This window comes from Thamnophis elegans, chromosome 3, assembly GCF_009769535.1.
Source record: "Thamnophis elegans isolate rThaEle1 chromosome 3, rThaEle1.pri, whole genome shotgun sequence".
Lineage (NCBI taxonomy): Eukaryota > Metazoa > Chordata > Lepidosauria > Squamata > Colubridae > Thamnophis > Thamnophis elegans.
Window position 1 is genome coordinate 106,189,774 of NC_045543.1, and position 10,068 is coordinate 106,199,841.

At 32.8% G+C, this 10,068-nt stretch overlaps 1 long non-coding RNA gene across 1 annotated transcript; it reads left to right on the forward strand.

Annotated features, from left to right (window-relative positions):
• Positions 1–4,611: 4,611 nt before the first annotated feature.
• LOC116506799 lies at positions 4,612–9,828 on the forward strand. Its single transcript, XR_004255068.1, has 3 exons — positions 4,612–4,800; positions 8,386–8,506; positions 8,893–9,828. It is a non-coding gene; the product is annotated as an uncharacterized LOC116506799 (long non-coding RNA).
• The last annotated feature ends 240 nt before the right edge of the window (positions 9,829–10,068 follow it).

Consider the following 10,068-nt stretch of genomic DNA (forward strand, 5'->3'; position numbering starts at 1 on the left):
TGCAGGAATGTATAATGTTACCAGTTTGGTGAAATACTGCTATTGCTTTCATCAAGAGTTTTGGTCAATACTACAAATAAATTCTTGGTAAAAAGTATAGCTTGAAAACCATGAGGGCATAGCCTTAACATAACAGAATCTGCACACAAATACAGAATTATTATTCCACAATGGCTTTTCTAGAAATGAAAAGGATAAAGGATAAAGTTATTAAAAATGGACTCCCAGTTTTTCTCATAAGACAACTGATGTTTGGGCAGCAACAGACAATTGAAATGATAAACTAGAAAAACTATATAAGTTTACTGATACATAAAAGGTAAGGGATATTATAAGTGTAAAATCCAGACGTGGGTTGCTCCCGGTTCGGCCCGGATCGGGCAAGTCAGCAGCGGTGGGAGGCTCTATCTACTCACCGGATGCTTCTGTGCATGCGGGACCACACCCAAACCAGTAGTAAAGAAATTGGCAACCCACCACTGGTCCATTATAGTACAGTGTAATTCAAGTTTGTCCACTTTTCCCTCCCTCCATTCTATTTATTTATGCAATCAATTTTTGAGACCACAAATCTGGGCAATTTATACATAAGAAGAATACATGGAAAAGGATACACAGTTTATTGGGAGACAAAGACACCAGCAATGAAGCTTTCAAAATGTAACAGAACTAGATAATTGCCTTCCCCAAAATTTGGAAAATTTTAATTTAAACTACTCAGATGAGGTAATATTATCAATCCCTTAGAATATGGTTAAACAAACTACATTTTCTAAGCTACTGCCCTCAAAGATTCTCCAGAATTTGCTGCTGAATTTGAGCAAGGGCCATCTTAATGGGAAAGATGGCCCAAAATATTTCAACAAATGAAAAAAAGAAAGAAAGAAAAAGGAAAGAATGGAAATGGAGTTCAATTTTAGTTAAAGCTACATCAGATTTAATTTTTTTTCTGGTCCTGTTTGCTTCAGTAGATACAGCACAAGTTTAACCATCCCTGTACTTAAAAGTTAAGCAGGTCCAGTCATACTTAGATCCTGAATGCTCAAAATGCCATTATCAGTAGTTGGATGGAATCCCTCAGGAAATACCAAGGTTATAAGTTTGACTGGGAAGGGTGAAAAATGTTAACTAAAGAAGACAGTGTGCATGCTATTGCCAGGAAAGCTACACTGATATATACACAAAGTTGCCAGGAGTTGAATTTGATTCAAAAGGGACTATTTTAACCAATTCTTTCTAAGTGCCTATTGTCAAGAAATCTACTGTTAGAGTTTGACTACCTAACTTTGACTCAAATGTTAAATGCAACACTAAGTCAAAAGAAAGGTATACATTCCCATCATAAAATAGAGTGACATTTTTTAATGGTTTGGAACCTAATTTCAAAAATCCTAATTATATCATCATCTCAGATCTACTGAATTTAATTTAAGGTTAGTGCCAAAACATCAGATTCAGCAAGTTTTTAATCTCGTTTAGGACTCTGCTGTTCAGTAATTTTTCCAGGGGAATCTCTCTTAGATTCTAAATGCTCAAAATGCCGCCATCAGTAGTACCACCATACCACCACCATCAACATATGGATCATTTTTACTATTGTTTTATCAATTCTAAGAATGGAAAAGACTGGATGGAAACAAAATGAACTGCAATGGCATCATCATTCGTTGATGTTTTTAAACAATAATGGGTTCGTTCAGAGCAGGAGTCATAGAAATCAAGATAATAGTTGCAGCATGAGTGAAAGCCTTCCTTTCTGTATGTGAAGAGCATGTTTCCATGCCTGGTCCCATACAGGAACGACAGAAACTAAGGAATCAATATAGTACCTGCCAGAAAAAATAATATGGGGTCCCAACTCAGGGTTGGGGTTGTGCAAGAATAAATAAAAACGAAATCCAGACAGCTATGACGAAAGCTGAAATATTTATTCTCAAAAACAAAGAGGTTTGCCTTGGAGGCAGTTGCAGAAAAATGCGTACAGAGATACTATTTTATAGGGAAGCTTGTCCTGGGTGTGGAAGTGTGTATGTACTGATTCTAGGGTGATACATGAGGTGTTTGTATGTGTGTGTGTGTGTGTGAATGTACATGTCATCTATGATGATTGTTTTTGTGAACATGCAGTTCCATTGGGAGACCATTTTAATTAATTCCATTTGTGCTTACAGAACTTCTCCTTTGATATTGGATTAAATAGTGGTGAAATTCAATTTTTTGTACTACCAGTTCTGTGGGCGTGGCTTGGTGGGTAGGAGAAAGATACTGCAAAATCTCCATTCAGCCAGCCAGAGGTGGTATTTGCCGGTTCTCTGAACTAGTCAATTTTTCTGCTACTGGTTCTTCACAACCTGTCAGAACCTTCTGAATTTCACCCCTGGGATTAAGTCTGGGTAACTTATTTGAGGGTTTCAGGAAGTTGAGTAAAAGATTTCCCCGCATTTCCTATTTCTACTTGATTAACTTAGTTTCAGCTTGACTGTTAATTATCTAGCAGAGATGCCGATTCTCGGTCCATTGTAGATTTTATTAATATTTAAGGGAAGATGGAGACAGATAAGGAATAAAATATATTTTGATATAAAATGTGACACATACCTTTCAGGTGTGCTTAGACTACTGCTCCTGTTATATTCAACTTGCTATTTAGTAACATCATAGTTTTAAATGATTGGTATTATATTCAGGAAATAACAAATTGGGAAGATCAGTAATTATACATGTAGCAGTAACAGATATATCACTTTACTGTACCCCAATTTGTTATATAGCAGCAACAAATTGAGGTAAAGTAATTATACAATTCATATTTTGCTAAACTAGTAATATAAGTGAACATTTCATGTTTTAAGACTTAAAGACTTGTCTGGAAAAGAGTTGCTTTAAAATTTAAAGTTTAAAATATTGTAGCAGTATTTTATTATCTCTCAACCTTCTACTATGGAATTTTTTTCTCAGTAATATGCTTGTCAATATCTGAGAATCCTGCATATGTAAAGTTTGAACTTCAAATTTAAGCATGAAAAAATGTATTTTTGTGCTATTGGTGTGTGTGCCTCTCATCATTTGTCAATGGAGATGACAATATCAGATGTAAATGTATATCAGCGATTCCTGTAAAAAGCACCAGTAATATCTAACAGAATACTGAGGAAGGTTTAATCTGCTGACTCAGACAACTACATTTGAAATGTTATGATGAGTTGTTAACAGTGAATACTATTGGATTTAAAAAATGTACTTATTTAATCACAGTTTAGGAACAGATAAGGTATAATTTCTTTGCCTCTTAACTTCCAATTTATTGCTACTGTATTCTAAAATAGGTATTAAGTAAAAATAACTTTCAAGAAGTTATTGTGTTTGTCGTAGTTGTTGGCCATGACATATTTAACACTATTTAAATGTTTTCATGATCTGTCAGAATGCATTAGTAAAAGGGATCAGATTGTACTGAATCTATTTGGGAGAGATTGGTGGCCAAGAAATGTGAAATATAAACAAATAACTATAGATAAAATAAATATTTAAGATCAATAAATACCTAAGAATGTATCAATATCTTCTTAATCACTTGAATCTTGTATATTACTCTCTGAATAGAATATCAGCAATGTTACATATCTGGAACTGTCAACTCTTAAAAATAGTTTATTTCCTCCAACCATTGCTGAATATCAAAATATTAGCCAGGTCATGTTTAAGAAAGTGGAAGCACTCTTGATTACATGTAGCTTTCTGTATGATTGGAACACTGGTTTCATTCATAGAAAACAAAATATCTTGAGTTATGAAAAAATTGCTAAACAGAAAAATAAAAGGAAGTTAATAAATGATGACAATTACTCCCCAGAATTATCGGTGGGCTTGAAAAGGCAATGAGAGAGAAAGCAAAAGGAACACCACTGGTTTCTACACTTCAAACAAATCTTAGTAATTTCCCCCTAAATCTATATTTACTAAGTAATTATTATCTTTCATTGTGTTCTTTACATCTATTTAGTTATGCATGCTCTGCTAAATTATTTATTTAATTCTGGGGAGTATAACTACTTTTATGTTACCCTACAGTCATATTTCCAGACTGCTTTACAACTATAGTAATCCCCCCCCCCCCGGCAATATGGGAATATTTTCCAATGTGAGAAAACTAACAACTACAAAATAAGAAAAGTAGCAAAAGCAGGATACAGAATTAAAATTGCTTCCAAAAACACTTGGGATTTTTAAAATACCTTCTTTGTCAAGCAGAGAAAAGGAAAAGAAAAAGAAGCCAGCAAAGTTGGCTGGGAAAACATTCAACAGCAGATCAGCACCATTGGAAATCCTTAAGCTTTTTGTATGTGCATTATAATGCTAAAATCTGCATTTTATTCTATGATTACAGTTTAACTTTCTTCTTCCTATAATCTATCCTGCCTAGGCATCAAAACCATAAATCATAAGTTCATTTTTTCCCCATTTTTACTCCATAAGGGTTTTCCAGTCAGGAATAAATGTAGATATTGTCTTTTCTTTGATCAAAGAAGTTCATTTAATCATCCATCATGGAATGTCTTTTAATTGCATTTTAAAATCCTCATATTTATTTACTTATTTTTCAGTTTTTATCTGAAACACATCTAAGTCCCAACAGTGCTTTTTAGTCAGCTCTGAAGAAGCTTCTTAGATGAGAAGTGAAACATCTTCAAAGAAAAAACAGAAAGTCTAATTGTCTCTTGAAAAAGCACCATTGGGATAACCATGACAAGGATGACTGAGAATTTCCATAGACAAACACATCTAAGGAATTAAAATATGGTAAGTATAAATCTATAACTCATAATAAATAGTTTTTTTAAAATCCAAAATGGATGTCAAACTTAAGCTGGGGTTGAAGGCCTTGTAAAACAGAGTTGCACATTGTGCTTTAATACATTGCATTCTAGTATCATTCCACATAGAGAACTTTCTAAATATAAGTATATATAATGATTTGTTTTAAAAAATATTTAAATATTAATGCATGGCAAATGAAATTTTATGTTCTAATTCCAAACCCAATATTGACCTATCATTCTAATTCTGCCAGAAAAAAAATAGTAGAACAGTAATTATTTATTCTATAGCTATAATGCAGAGAATGCAGACAAAGAAGCTTTCTCATAATATTTTGTACAGTTGTCCCGCTTTATGGAAAAACCCCATTAGACAGCATTGCATCTAGTGTGCTCCAATAATGTACAAGGCAGGAAGGTGAGTGGACCCTACCCTTCAAATAAAAAAAAGTGAATTTCAGTTAGTAAATCTAACAAGAATGCATGTAGTGGAAATACAACTGCTTGTTTTCTTATCTTGTTTAGTATGTTATATGAAAATTGCCAAAATATGTCTGGAATGAAGCCAGATATAAACAGATGAACCTGCAGCCCTTATATATAGCATGAACATCCTTTAAAATAAGGTTTTATTATTTTTAGCTTCCCTACCTAGAAATTTCTTTAGAAGATTTACATAAGGAGGGAGTAGCTTTCCTGTCAAATACCAATTTACGCTACATAAAATATTCTCATTTTCACACATACATTATATAAGGAAAAGGTCTTAGTTCCTTATAAGTTAATAAACTAATAACAAATGTGCAAACTCTTTCTGGGAGCAGATCTTATGTGTTGGGAATTACCATATAATCAAATACCTGATGACTCATGTTTCCTGGCTTTAACTTAAGGAAAAAGCATACATTACTATACGTCAATCTGCTCAAGTAAATTTTATACAGATTAAGTTAAATTATGTGGCATAATTTGTTTTATGTAACTGTGGAGGTATTTGAAATCAAGACATCTGTCAAAAAGATATTTTAAGGATATGATGACTTGGGTAAGGCAGTGTACAATTTTATATGACTACATGACTACATTGTGGTCTCCCTTTTCATTCAGCCTTTAGGTCACAGTTCACCAAATATAAAATGAAATATTTTAATTCAAATAATGTTGCTGCTCAATTCTAATCAAGGACTTACAGGTAATCCTCAATTTATAACAGTTCATTTAGTGATGGTTCAAAGTTACAACGACACTGTGACTTATGACTGCTTTTCACAGTTACAACCTTTGCAGCATCCCCACGATCATGTGATCAAAATTCAGATGCTTGGCAACTGATTCGTATTTATGATTGTTGCTGTGTCCTAAAATCATGTGATCACCTAACCCTAATCCTAACCGTAACCCTTCTGACAAGTAAAGTCAATAGACAAGCTAGATTCACTCAATAGGGCTACTAATTTATCAACTGCGGTGATTCACTTAACAACAGTGGCACGAAAAGCTGTAAAAGGGGGAAAAACTCAATTAACAAATGTCTCACTTAACACCAGAAATTTGGCTCAATTGTGCTTGGAAGTTGAGGACTACCTGTAATTATATTTTATTGTATTGTAAATTGTTTAAATTTTCCACTGTTCTTTTCTTAGGTTCCTAATAATTGCTTTATCTTGAGAGCATAAGAAAGTAAGAAAATCTGCCCTATCAAACCAAAGGATATCTAACCCAGAATTGTGTTATTAAAAACAAATAATACATATTCATAAGCATACATATACACAGTGCCAAAATATACATAAAATAATAACTCTAACATAACTTATGTTAAAGTTATTAATACTATAAAATATCTTTAATTAAGATAAAAAAAATTGTGCACTGTAGATCAAGCACTGAAAAGAAATAGCCAAATACAAATACTATTTTTATTTCACAAAATTTGCTTTATCCCCCCTCCTTTAACAGAATTTTATATACAAGAAAAATATAGTGCATTATACTATGTTTAATGATGCAAATGCAATCCCAGTTAGAAGGAAACCCACTCTTTTCTTCGATGTGCTCAATTAGGTTTAGATAGCAGTGTCACAAGCATGTGAGCAAGGTAAATTGTATTGCTACATCAACAGAAATAACATTTCCAACTGATTGGAACTAATTGTCCTCTTTCTTCATTAGATCACACCTTATATCTACTATTGATAGAAAGAGAATAAGGATGATCAGGTTTATAGAAATGCAGTCTTACAAAGATAGAATGAAGGAACTGCAAATGTTTAGTTTTGGAACTAGAAGACTGAGTGTGTTGAGGGGAATATAATAATATTTTTCAAATACCTGAAAAAAATACCACACAGAAGGCAAGATCTGTTCTCTATCATCACAGAGGGCAGGACCCTGAACAATGGTTTTATGTTACAGGAATGCAAATTCCAGATGAATGTTAGGAAAGATTTTCTAACAATAAGAACAGTTTGACGATGGAACTAGTTACACAAAGGGGTGGTGTGAACCCTTTTTTTGAATTTATTCAGTGATTGATCAACCATCTGTTTTGAATGTTGCAATTGCAAGTCTTTGAGGAGTAGGAAGTTACATTTGATCCAAACAACCCCACCAAAGTGTATAATTCTCTCATTTCACTAAAAGACCTTGAAACCTTCCAATGAAACTTTCACATATACATCTATGAGAGAAACACTATCGGAAAGGCATCTAATATTAGAGTGATAGGGTACATTTTTTCTATGAATAAGCTCCATGAATGCCTAAGCATACTATAAACTCAGGAAACATGTTTAGAATGCCCAGTGAATGTTCAAGACCACAGAAAAGGAAACTTAATATACTGGGTTTTTTTCTTTATCGGTGTCTATTAGATTGATAGTATCTGTAAATAGTAAGATGGTATAATTGTCATTTTAGTACAGCATAGCTCACAGCAAAATTGACAGAGAGAGATATAGAAAAGAACTGAAAATATATCTTTAATCTCCCTGTGTTGTAGATCCAGATATAAAGTACTAATTTTTTTTTCATAATTCAATTTATTTTGCTTCCGTGACTCTTTACATGACAACAAATAGTCACATATTTTAAATATGTAAGGGAAACAAGGAAGATCAGTATATTTTCTTGGACAAATCTATGCTGATGTTTATTATTTCAAACAATGTGATGGTGAGGTCTGCTGCTCCTCGTGGTCCCCCTGAATACTGCCCTTCTGCCATGGCGGTGCTGAGCTGAACACAGCCCGAACCGATGTCAGGCCCAGGTGATAAGCCGGTTGGTCAATTTTCTGATTGTAAGCTATGGATCTACAGCCAACTCCATCAAAATGCAGACATGACCTGCATGCTGAGTTTGATCATGTAAAATGGTGTTTGTTGGTCAAAAAAGCAGACCCTGCTCCTGTGAGTAAAATGTTAGGAAGATGATTATGATGATTATTTCAGACTACGTATGGAGGTCAATTGTTCTTGCATATCAGCAATCTTATCGCATATAAAAAATTAGTTGATTTAGTCATACTAATTTAGCTATTATAGTTATATCTCTCTTTTTCTTTTTCCAGGCACTCAAGACAATGAATACAATTTAACACTCTTCCTCCTTTTATCATCAAAATGACCTCCCCCTAAGATTCTTTAAACTAAGAGAGATAAGTATTGCTGTCATCAATGTCACCTAACAAGGTAGGTCCTTCTCTACAATCCTTAATCTTTTTGATAAAGTCAATAAATTAATACAATTTTTCAAAGAAAACCCTTATCTTGGAGTTGCCTGTTATTGATTCTCATCCTTTTAAAAAAAACCTGCTATTTCTCCCAACTCCCTCAAACAATTTAGTATCTTTTAAAAATAAAGATACACAGGGTTGAACAGGGCAAATAGTATCATGTTCAACCTCGCTTAAAACCAACTATATTTTCAAAAAATATATTTCACATCTCCTTCTCTGACTCTTTTTATATGTGTTCAAAACTTTTATTTGCAAAATTAATATCATAACATTACAGTTGTTCATAGTAAGATTTTCTCACCAAACTCAGTCCTGTTATTTATTTTCTCTGGTTCACAGCACATTCTGTTGTCTCAACATTTCATTTAGTGGAATCAAACTTCAAGAACAAATAAAGATATCAGATATGAAGTATAACTAAAAGGCAGTGATGAAAGAACAGCAAGACTATTGCATCTTTTCAGCTTTGGATTCAGTGATACTATAAATGACAAGTGCTCTGCTCTTAACATTCATTTCTGTAATTTAAAGCAACAGAATGTAAAAAAAAGTATGTCTGATTCAGTGCTCATATATATGCTTCCCAAAATATATACACTTTATTGAATAAGATGTTATTGTTAGTTAATGTTGCTATTTAATGACTTGCCCAATTGCAAATGAAATACAGTTGTTTTTACAATCCAGGTATCAGGATCTTAATCTTGGCCAGTGAGGAATTAACAATGCATGACTTGAAATAGGAAATGAACTGGGAGTTTCTCAATAGATCACAGAATCATCCATGAACTATTGATATAAGTCAAATAAAACAAAAATAACAATATCATTGTTATTGGACCAATGTCATTTGGTCTTATATTATGTTTCACTCCATTATACAGAATACTGGATCTTGAATAACTTCTTGCCTGATTTGTAGACCAATACAAATCCACCAAAAAGCTGCCAAATATTTCAAATTCCTTTTATAGTTGTGATTTAATGTTTTCCTATTAAATAGGTTTTCACCACAAAATGAGAATAAATATTCCAGAAAACAAAGAAGCAAATATATTTATGTTTAAGAAAGTTTGCTGTATATTGCATAAAGTTTTAAATCGAATTGCTTTCATAATCTTGCAATAAAAGGTGGGAAAACACTAGAATGCTTGAAAAGTTTGCCACATATATGAAAATTAAAATGAGAAAAATAACAGTCAATTATATTAAATATCAAGTGGTTATATGTTTATTTAAAAAAAATCAATTTTCAAGGCAATTCAGTTGGATATAGGCATGTATTTATGTAAAGATGCATATCTGTGTGTATGTATGTATGTATGTATGTATGTGTGTGTGTGTATGTATGTATTTTTCAAGAAATATTTATCAAGAAAATATTTATCAAGAAAATCAATGAAAGCAAATCATAATCAACAGAAATACTTGTCACATAGTAAAGACATACTTCAGCATCACTTTCAGTAATCCTACAATACAGAAGGTTAACATGTCTTCTTCTGAATGGGTTAG